The following is a 10,229-nucleotide window of genomic DNA, read 5'->3' as shown; positions in this document are numbered from 1 at the left end:
ATAGGAAAACAATTTCCACTTAATTAGAAAAAAAACTAAACTCTGAAAGTAAAGTTTGTAGGTCTAAATGTCGATTTATAACAATTGTTCTTGGTACGTTAAGTCAGTTGTAATAATAAACATGAGATATAAGAGTAGATGGGCACGAAAAGTTCCATAGCTTTACCTCCATTGACTTTTAGAGCTTGATGGAGCCAGGAGATTGTCTTCAGTCCACCCATTTTAACAGCCCGGGAGGCTGAGGGCCCCCTTCCCCGCCAGCCCTCCCCCTCCCCCATGCTCCTTCCTTACACTAGGACTTCTTAGATAACATTTGAAAGAAAAACAGTTTTTGCGGATGGTCAGAGCCATCCGTTACTGTTTGTCCTGTCTACAAACAGGTGAAATCTGCAATTCCATATTTTACTACTTGCAAGTGCAAATAGTGACTTAGCGTGATCGTTTTTGTTTTCTACCCTTCTAATGCCACCATGATTGTCCTGTTCTGCAGAGACCAGGAAAAGTACAAGTCACTTCCCCTAAATCACTGGGGGGCCTGTAAGACTCTTGAAACTCCCCCTTTCTGAAATCCTAGAGACTAGTTAGGATACTGAGTGGAAGTCGGGACAAATGAATTCTCAGCAGCAAAAAGCGATTAGCCTATTGTGTATGGGTACCCGATCTATTACCACGTTAGGGGGCCGAGAATATGTAGCTTACATTTGTAGGTTGATGCAAAGGCACATACCTAAGCACCGTAGTTTGTCACAGAGTTCACTCAGCAAATATTTTGGAGCACCTTGTCTAAGGCAGGCCGTGATGGCGTACTGGGGATACAGCGGTGAGCTACTATGAGATACTATGCCGTCCCTCTCTCAGGGAGAGTCAGGCAATGTATCAAATAGAGGTGGGAACAAGTACTATGGGGAAATGCAAATCAGGAGAGCCAGAGGGTATGCTGATGTGGGGGTGAGTTTTTCAGCTATAAATGGGGGTGGGGTCAGGAAAGCCTAAGAAAGAAGGTAACACCAGAGCAAATATCTAGAAGAGGCGGAGGCAAAGAACGGCAAATATAGAAACCTGAGAGAGAGTCAACGCCCAACGGACCCATTTATCTACTTAACAAATATTTATCGATCGCCTGCTGTGGAGCAGTATTATGCTATGTGCAGGGAAAACAGACATGAAGGACACAGGCTCTGAGAACCGGGAGCACGCAGTTTGGAGAGAAAGGACCGGCTATGAGCAGGATGCTACGGTGCCCTAACCCGCGTGGAGCCGACCACCTTGACCCTCTGCTGAGCTCCCTTCGGCAGGGTTCCCAGGGGGTAGGTCTGGAGACACGCTTGTCCACCCACCGACGTTCACACATGGGAAAACAAAACCAGAGCAAACCTCACATACAGACTTAAGAAGCCAGCTGTATGACATTTGACAGTAAACCGTAATTAGCTAGGATACTCTTCTAGCATCCCCATTATTCTAGATACAGAGCTAACATGTGCAGACTTCTGCCAGCTGATAATTAAGTCCTTCACTGAACGCTGTCCGGGGCTTTAGGAGGGCCAAAGTCAAACTGAGAGTGCCCCCAGCACTGTCCTAATCGCCTGCACACCGTGTATATATACTCTTTCCTTCGCCCCTTTTGCTTTTACTTTATTCCACCCAGGTACACTTTACATTTTTTTCTTAATGATTATTTAGTTTTGAGAGAGAGAGAGAGACGGAGAGACAGAATCTGAAGCAGGCTCCAGGCTCTGAGCTGTCAGCACAGAGCCCAACGTAGGGCTGGAACTCGGGAACCGCAAGATCATGACCTGAGCGGAAGCCGGATGCTTAACCCATTGAGCCACCCAGGCACCCCTACCCAGGCGCACTTTAGATGGGCTGTGTCTTAAGTCTGCTGTGTTTGTCCCGATTCATTTACTGGGGGGTATGAATTGGCAGGGATTGAGTGCCTGCTAGGGATCAGCCTCTGTGCTAGGCATTTTATACAACATATTTCTAATCCTCATAGCAATGTCACAAGGTAGGAATTATTATCTCCATGTATAGATGGCGATAACTGAGAATCAGAGCGGTTGAGGAAGTTGGCCAAAGTTGATAAATGGCAAAGCTGAGGTAGCAACCAGCCTGCCTCCCATGGCCAAGCTCCCTCTGCTGCACCAAGAGGATGCATTAGAGTTCCAAAGTCAAAACTCACATGCTGGGTGGCAGCAAGATTTGATGGTGTATCGTCACAGGAGAAAGAGACACGCCAATGATTCCGTTGCAAGGGTAATGTATGCGATGATGGAGGGGTGTCTTCGGTTTGGGATGTGGAGTGAGGAGTTGCTTAAGGGAAAGACGTGGGAGCCGAGTCTTCAAACGCGTGTAGGGCTGAGAGGGAAGGGCATTCGGGCAGCAGGAACAGCCTCTTTGAATGCACAGAATGCATGTGAATCATTCCCATGGCTGGAATTCAGTACGGCTGGGGTAGGAATAAGGCTTGGGAAGCAAGGGTAGATGGAAGGGTGGAGAATACTGAGAGGGGACAAAGAGGCAGATTAAAAAGAATCCAGCTGAGCTAAGATACTGGGGCTTCATCCACTGACCAAGACGTGGGGAGGGCGGGCACTAAAGAATTTTAAGCTGAGAAGTGGCACCATAGGTCCAAATTTTAGAAAGATACGTAAGCAGAGGAGTGTTGAAAACTCCCACGCCGGTAGGTTCTAGGCAGGAAACGTCAGTAAATGAAGAGGTCCAGGTGTGAGAAACACCGCAGTCATGACTGTACGGGGCAAGTGACAGTCTCTTGTCAGGGCCACCCCGGGGAGGGATGCCAAGTGACAGTCTCTTGTCAGGGCCACCCCGGGGAGGGATGCCGGTTTCAGAGACCTGGAGCAAAGGCCCCAGCTGAATAGGGCAGCCGCCTATGGCCTGCAGGGAATCGTCACTTGTATGTGACATCTCCTGAATTTTACAGGTGGCCAAGGCCACGCAGACCAGAAAACAAGAACAATTCCTGTCTTTGGCCACCTGTTTGTAAGCCCCGGGCTAGAGGGTCACAGAGGTGTCAAAGGCCAGAAGACCAGTTAGGAGGCTATTTGGAGTGAACCGGGTGAGAAGGCATGAAGGCCACCTGACCCAGGTCAGATGTGTCACTTTAAGTTTATTCATTTATTGGGGCGGGGGGGGGCGGGGGGGCGGGGGGGGGGAGGGGCAGAAAGAGAAGGAGAGAGAGAATCCCAAGCAGGCTCTGTGCTGCCAGCGCAGAGCCCGACTCGGGGCTTGATCCCACGAACCATGAGATCATAACCTGAGCGCAAATCAAGAGTTAGACGCTCAACCGACTGAGCCGCCCAGGCGCCCCCCAGATGCATCACTTTAGAGGCACCCCAGTGATGTTCCTTTGGACTCTGACATGACCACCCAGACTTGGCAAATTAATCATTTGGGTTAATTTTCTAACCAGAATAGAGATGAAAGATTTCGTGGGAGTGGGCACCGTCTTTCCTAAAGGAAAGTGGCTGCGCAGCGCCCAGTTTTTTTGGACGTTTCCGACAAGCGTATATGAAGGCAGTCAGCCCTCAGCTAGCTCCTTACCCACCCCCCCCTCCAGCAAAGTGGCCGCATACAGACCACAAGATGTATGAATCAAGTCACAGAATCAAAGCAAACCTTAGCAACACGTAAGGTCTGGGAACTCGCTCCCTTTCCCTCTCTCTACGTGTTTATACCATCGGGATAGGGGGAGGCTGACTGCAAGGAGTGTTCGGATAGGAGCACAAAGGGAAATCTGTAACCCAAGGGGGGTGATCTATGGAAAGAAACACAGCAGTCTCGACTGGTGGACCTCAGCTGTCCAGGGTGGGCCCTGTAGGGGCGCCCAGGGGGCTCAGTCGGTTGAGCATCTGACTCTTGGTTTCGGCTCTGGTCACCATCTCGCAGTTCATGGGTTTGAGCCCTGCGTCCGGCTCCGTGCTGACGGGGTGGCTCCTGCTTGGGATTCTCTCTCTCCCTCTTACTCTGCCCATACCCTGCTTGCTCTTTGTCTCTCTCTCTCCCAAAATAAATAAACAAACGTTAAAAAAAAAAAAAAAGCCAGAGTGGGCTTTGTTATAGGACCACATGGGGAGAGGGACAGACAGACGGACAGGACATACGTATGAGAATCTGCCAACTTACCAGTCGTCTCCCTGAGTCATTGCCCAGCTGTGCCATGTCTGAATGACTTCTCGTGTATCACCTGTCATCCTCCTAGTGAGTCTAAGCTTGTCTGAGGCTGCGCCTTGCTTATTCTGCTCTGTTTTAAGATTCAGTTTGGGGGGCGCCTGGATGGCGCAGTCGGTTAAGCGTCCGACTTCAGCCAGGTCACGATCTCGCGGTCCGTGAGTTCGAGCCCCGCGTCGGGCTCTGGGCTGATGGCTCAGAGCCTGGAGCCTGTTTCCGATTCTGTGTCTCCCTCTCTCTCTGCCCCTCCCCCGTTCATGCTCTGTCTCTCTCTGTCCCAAAAATAAATAAACGTTGAAAAAAGATTCAGTTTGGGTGTCACCTCCTCCAAGAAGACCTTCCAGATTACCCCCCACCCCAGCCTCCCTTGCCCTTGACTATGGTGGATATGCCTCCTCCGAGCTTCCAAAATCTCCAATGCCGTTCCTGCCTCCTGGTTTTATATTCTGTTTCTATGTCTGTCACCCACTGACTGACCTTCTCAAGGGGGCACTGCTGTATGTCTAGGTTCATTTACATTCTTAGTCTAGCCTGAGAGGTGAGCATTCAGGACAGGTGATGTGTGGAATAAGTGAGCCTTTGTAGATCCACAGAGCTCCACAAATGGCTCTGTCCCTTACCAGGCAGGTGACCTCAGGCAAAGTTTCTCCTTCTCTCTTTAGTCTCTGAACCTGTAAAATATTCACGTGCTGTTTCCCCCTGAGGGGTAGGAATTACATATGCAAAAATGCTACACTATAACATGCTCTACAGGGGCACCTGGGTGGCTCAGTCGGTTAGACGTCTGACTTCGGCTTGGGTCATGATCTCGTGGTTTGTGGGTTCAAGCCCCACGTCGGGCTCACTGCTGACAGCTTGGGGCCTGGAGCCTGCATCGGATTCTGTGTGTGTCTCTCTCTCTCTCTGCCTCTCCCCTGCTCACACTCTGTCTCTCTCTCAAAAATAAATAGACATTAAGAAAAAAAAACTTAAATGCTATACAAATGTATAGTATTTGTATAGTTATTATTTATCAAACAGGCTTTTGGGGGAAAAAGAGGGGGAAAGTTTTTGTTTACCTATCTCAATCTGAAATTGAGTGGTAACATAGTGTTTATTGAAAGAATTTATAATTTAGTTTGATAGCTTTGGGGAAAAGAGAGAGCTATGATTGTCTGGGTTGATACGCTATGTCTCTCTTTTTTTTTAATTCTGTTTTTATTTTTATACATTTGAGAGAGAGAGCACATGAGCAGCAGAGAGGCAGAGAGAAAGAGGGAGAGAGAGAATCCTAAGCAGGCTCCCAGCTGTAAGCACAGAGCCCAAGGTAGGGCTCGATCTCACAAACCGTGAGATCATGCTCTGAGCCAAAATCAAAAGTCAGACGCCTAACCAACTGAGCCACCCAGGTGCTGCTACACCTCTTTTGATTGGGAGTCAAGACTTCGAGCAGTTTATCTTCCTCCTGGGGCAGCAGTCACATTAAAGAACATTTTTTTAATGTTCATTTATTTTTGAGACATAGACAGACAGAGTGCTAGTGGCGGGGGGGGGGGGGGGGACGGGGTAGGTGTCAGAGAGAGAGCAAGACACAGAATCTGAAGCAGGCTCCAGGCTCTGAGCTGTCATCACAGAGCTTGACATGGGGCTGGAACCCATGACCCGCAAGATCATGACCTGAGCCAAAGTCGGACGCTTGACAGACTGAGCCACCTAAGCACCCCTAAATGAAGTCACATTTAAACAAGAGGTCTTGACTCTTGAATGCTTACCTGTGCACAAGGTTCACAACCAACTCTTGCTAAAGAAAAAACATAAGTGGGTGCCTTACTTTGCTTCCGCAGAAGCATTGTCATTGTGCATAATAATAAAAAAAAAAAAAACCTTAAAACTGATGAGACATTAAAAAATAGTGCAATGGGGCACCTGGGTGGCCCAATTGGTTGAGCGTCAGACTTCAACTCAGGTCATGATCTCACAGCTGGGCTTGTGAGTTCCAGGACCTCTTTGGGCTCTGTGCTGACAGCTCAGAGCCTGGAGCCTGCATTGGATTCTGTGTCTCCCTCTCTCTCTGCCCTTCCCCGGCTTGAGCTCTGTCTCTCAAGAATAAATAAGCATTAAAAACATTTTTTTTTTAAGCTCAGTGCTTTCAAGTGTGTAGATAAAGTTATTGACAGCCCATCACATGGGACAGGTTTCTCTTGGTAACGGGGACGGCCACTCTCACACCCTCGCCTGGGATGGCTCAGTGATCCACGGTGAGGCACTCGGTCACAAAAGCAGCACAAGTGAGATGTAGAAAGGGGTTCCGCTCTCCAGTGGTCACTGTATCCCTGTCTTCCCCTCCAGAAACGGAACTTCTGAAAACGACCTTTATCACAGAAATACTCCAGCAGCCCAGCAGTCCAATGACAGATGAACCTGACCCACAATTATGATTGATAATATTGCCTAGGCACGTTGATGAAGCACTTTGTCAACAGAATCTTCATTTGCGTTTGTCCAGAGGGAACTGAGGAAATTTACCTCCCTGGCCCTCCCACCTTCCTCCACTGTCCGCCCCCCCAACCCCCCCAGGGAAGACAGGAACAAACACATTCAGAGAGGGGGCGGCCAGTGAGGTTTCACTCACGCCTCCTATCTTTCTGCACAGGGGTAGGATTTCTTCGCGCTCTGGGAGAGGTCTGATGGGCTGCACGCTGGGACAAATTTCCAGTTTCTTCCTCCATCAGCCCTTGGGTCAGGCCACACCGTTTACTTAAATGTGAACTCCCAGGACAGAACTTCAAACGAAGATTTTACATTGTAAATACTGGCGATTTTTCTACCAGGGGTGGTTCGAAGTCAGCTGCACTTACCATCAGCATGATAATAAAGAGCTTGCAGAGAAGTGAATCACTCATTAACAATTCGAGGGAGCGATTGATCTTTTTAAGGCCCTGCTGAAAGCTCTTGGCGGCTTCCCACCGCCTTGGAGATAGAGCACGAAATTCTGCCCGGGCCCCCCGGAGGGGAGGGGGGTGGCTCCAGCAGCCTCCCCAGTCTTTTCCCTGGTTTCCCTGAGTGTCTTTGGCTCTGAGGACCCTTGTGATCCCAGGGCCTGCCTCTGTGTCCTTCCCACTCTTGGCCTGGCTAACCCCCTCTCTGCTTCAGATCTCAACGTAATCCTGATGCCCTGACCAAGTTCTGTCCTCCCGACGGAGTTTACTGTCCCCCCCCCCCCCACCAGCCCGCACTTCCCTTTCCAAACACGAACTGTCACTACGGTAAACCCACCTCTAAGGAATGTTGTCCATGCAAAGTGCCCACTGTGTCGGGAGCATCCAGCCAATGTTAGCTTTCTACCCATTGGCTCGCTAGTCTCCCTTCTTGCACTATATCTTGTCTGTCTTGTTCCTTCTGTAACCCAGACCTCCCACAATGAGAACTGGGCTGAATCTGAATCATAGGTGCTCAATAAACATTGAAGGAATAGATACAAATGTGTTGACGAGGGGATGTGTGTGGGGGGGTATTTTTTAATGGGTACAGGGTTTCTGTTTGGGATAATGAAAAACTTTTGGAGATGGGTGGGGGATGGGCGTACAATGATGTGAATGTCACTGAAATGTACATAAAATGGTTAAATGGTCAATTTTACGTTATGTATATTCTACTACAATAAGAAATTTTGTTGAATGAATGCGTAACTTTTTTTTTTCTTTTTTGTTTTTCAGTAGGCTCCACACCCAACGTGGGGCTCGAACTCACAACTCTGAGATCAAGAGTCACATGCTCTACTGACTGAGCCAGCCAGGCGCCCCTGTAGTTAACTATTTTGAACCTGGTCTTTATTCAACTCTAATACTTTAATTCAGTGAATATTCGTAGAGTGCTTACTATGGGTAACATACAAAGGTGCTCTCTTGGACTTACGGAATAGTCTAAAAAATACACTCAACTTTCACACCCAGTTACCCTTCGTATGTAAATATATTTTATCTAGGTCTTCTTCATCTTTACATCCCAAGCCAACAGCACATAATATGTGTCCAACCTTCATTTGCTAAATCAAAAATAGGACATTGGCAATAACCTAGTGTTTAAGTAGGGCTTTCCCCATCACAAAATGCTTCCCAAACAATATCTCCCATCTTGTTCTTTCTCTTCCTTTCTCTTTCCTTCATGTTAACAGTCATCCCTTCCAGACTTTCCGTTGTCAGGCCCAACACAATTTCCTTAATTTTCTTATCCTTGCTTGACCAGCTAGTCATTCCCACGTGTCTGAGCAAATTTTCGAGGCCTTCGACAAAGTCCAAGTCCTGGAAAAGGGTTGCACTTGACTCTGATAAGGCCAGCTTAGCAGATAGGTTGAGCTATCCTCCCTACGACCCCAAGACCTCCCCCACCCCCACCCCCACCACCTGTCACAAAACCTTCTGGGCACCCTTGGGAGCTGGGAGGACACATCGCACCTCAAAAAGGAACCACACACCATTTGTCCACTGTCTGTGGTCTGAATGATGGTCGGGTTTCCCAGTAGCTTTTCTTTACTTTCCACTGAATAAACTTCAGTCTTTTTAGAATGTGAGGAGCTCGATAAGAAGAGATGGTATCATAAAACATTAGGCAGCATTGTAGAGAAGGAAATATCAAAGTATGAGGCTAATCAGGGTGATAACGAACATTCCATTTTCAAGGCCCATGTCGAACGACGTTTGTCACCAGCGGAAGCAGTCTTCCGAAGAGCTTGGCTTTCCAAGGTAGACACCGTGGAAAGAAGTAGAGAGGAGACGACCTTTAGATCATGGTTTTGAGATCTCACTTGACTTCCATACATCTGATGTCTTGGACACAGGGGGTGAGTTCCCATCTAAACACCGTCTTCCCAGTGGGTGCCACACAGAAGAGCTTTTACGAGCCCCGACCCGAGCCAGGCTGCGAGCGGTAGAGTCCGTCCCCTGTACTTACTACCTTTGTGAACTGAGGCAAGTCTCCTGACCTTTCTGTGCCTCGGTTTCCCTCATCTGTAAAATGAGAATACTGAGGTACTTAGCCATCAAGTTGTTATGAGCGTTTGACCCACGAATACTCGCAAAGCACTTCAAACAATGCGAGGCTTGTACTAAGTATTATATCAACATTTGACAAGTGAATAAAATCCCAAGTATAGTCAATGCACATCTTACTACCCCCTGGTTTCCAGAACAATTTCATGTGCGTCACCTCACCAAATCTTCCCAACTCTGGGGTAGGTAGGATTGCCTCCATTTCATGGATGGAGAAATAAGGTTTCCTAAGCGTTTTGCTAAGTTACTGGCTTTGAAGAAAGTTGATCAAAAAAACAAAAACACAAGCATTTAATATCTTTTATTTCTTATCCTTTCTCTAAGGGAAAGGATCAGCTGTCTTTTTTCCTATTTGCACAGCAAAAAGAATGGTGGGTAATCGCTTAATTTTTATTTGATTGCATGGTAATAAGTAAACTAGTTACTGATGAAATAACATATAGTTTGGGGTGCCTGGGTGGCTCCGTCGGTGGAGTGTCCGACTCTTGATTTCAGCTCAGGTCCTGATCTCACGGTTCACAGGTTCGAGCCCCAGGTCGGGATGCTTAGGATTCTCTCTCTTCCTCTCTCTCTGTTCCTCACTCGCCCACATGCACGTGCTCTCGCTGTCTCAAAATAAATAAATAAATAAACATTAAAAAAATAAATATAGTTTGTATCTGTGTATTTACGATGTATGACACATTGCATGTGTCTATTCTAAGACTATTTATCTATTGATCTTTAGTAGTAGTAGTGGTCTATTTATCCTCATTGTTCAAGAACCAATATTAATGTTAATTTCAAACATATTAGTCTCGATGGTGTATGTTATAGTTACACTCCAAAGCCTAGCTTGAAATTTAGGCTCTCAGCCTGTCGAGGGAAGCGCAGTGTAGACTTTGGATTGAGAGAAACTTCTCTTTCTTCTCCCACCACACACTCATACCTAGGGCTACATGAGAAGTTTTATTTTCTGCTCTGCAGTTATTGGCCTTTCCTTTTATTTACTTTTTAAAAAGTTTATTTACT

The sequence above is a fragment of the Felis catus genome, chromosome F1 (genome assembly GCF_018350175.1).
Source record: "Felis catus isolate Fca126 chromosome F1, F.catus_Fca126_mat1.0, whole genome shotgun sequence".
Lineage (NCBI taxonomy): Eukaryota > Metazoa > Chordata > Mammalia > Carnivora > Felidae > Felis > Felis catus.
The sequence above is the reverse complement of the archived record's forward strand: the minus strand, read 5'-3'. Positions refer to the sequence as shown.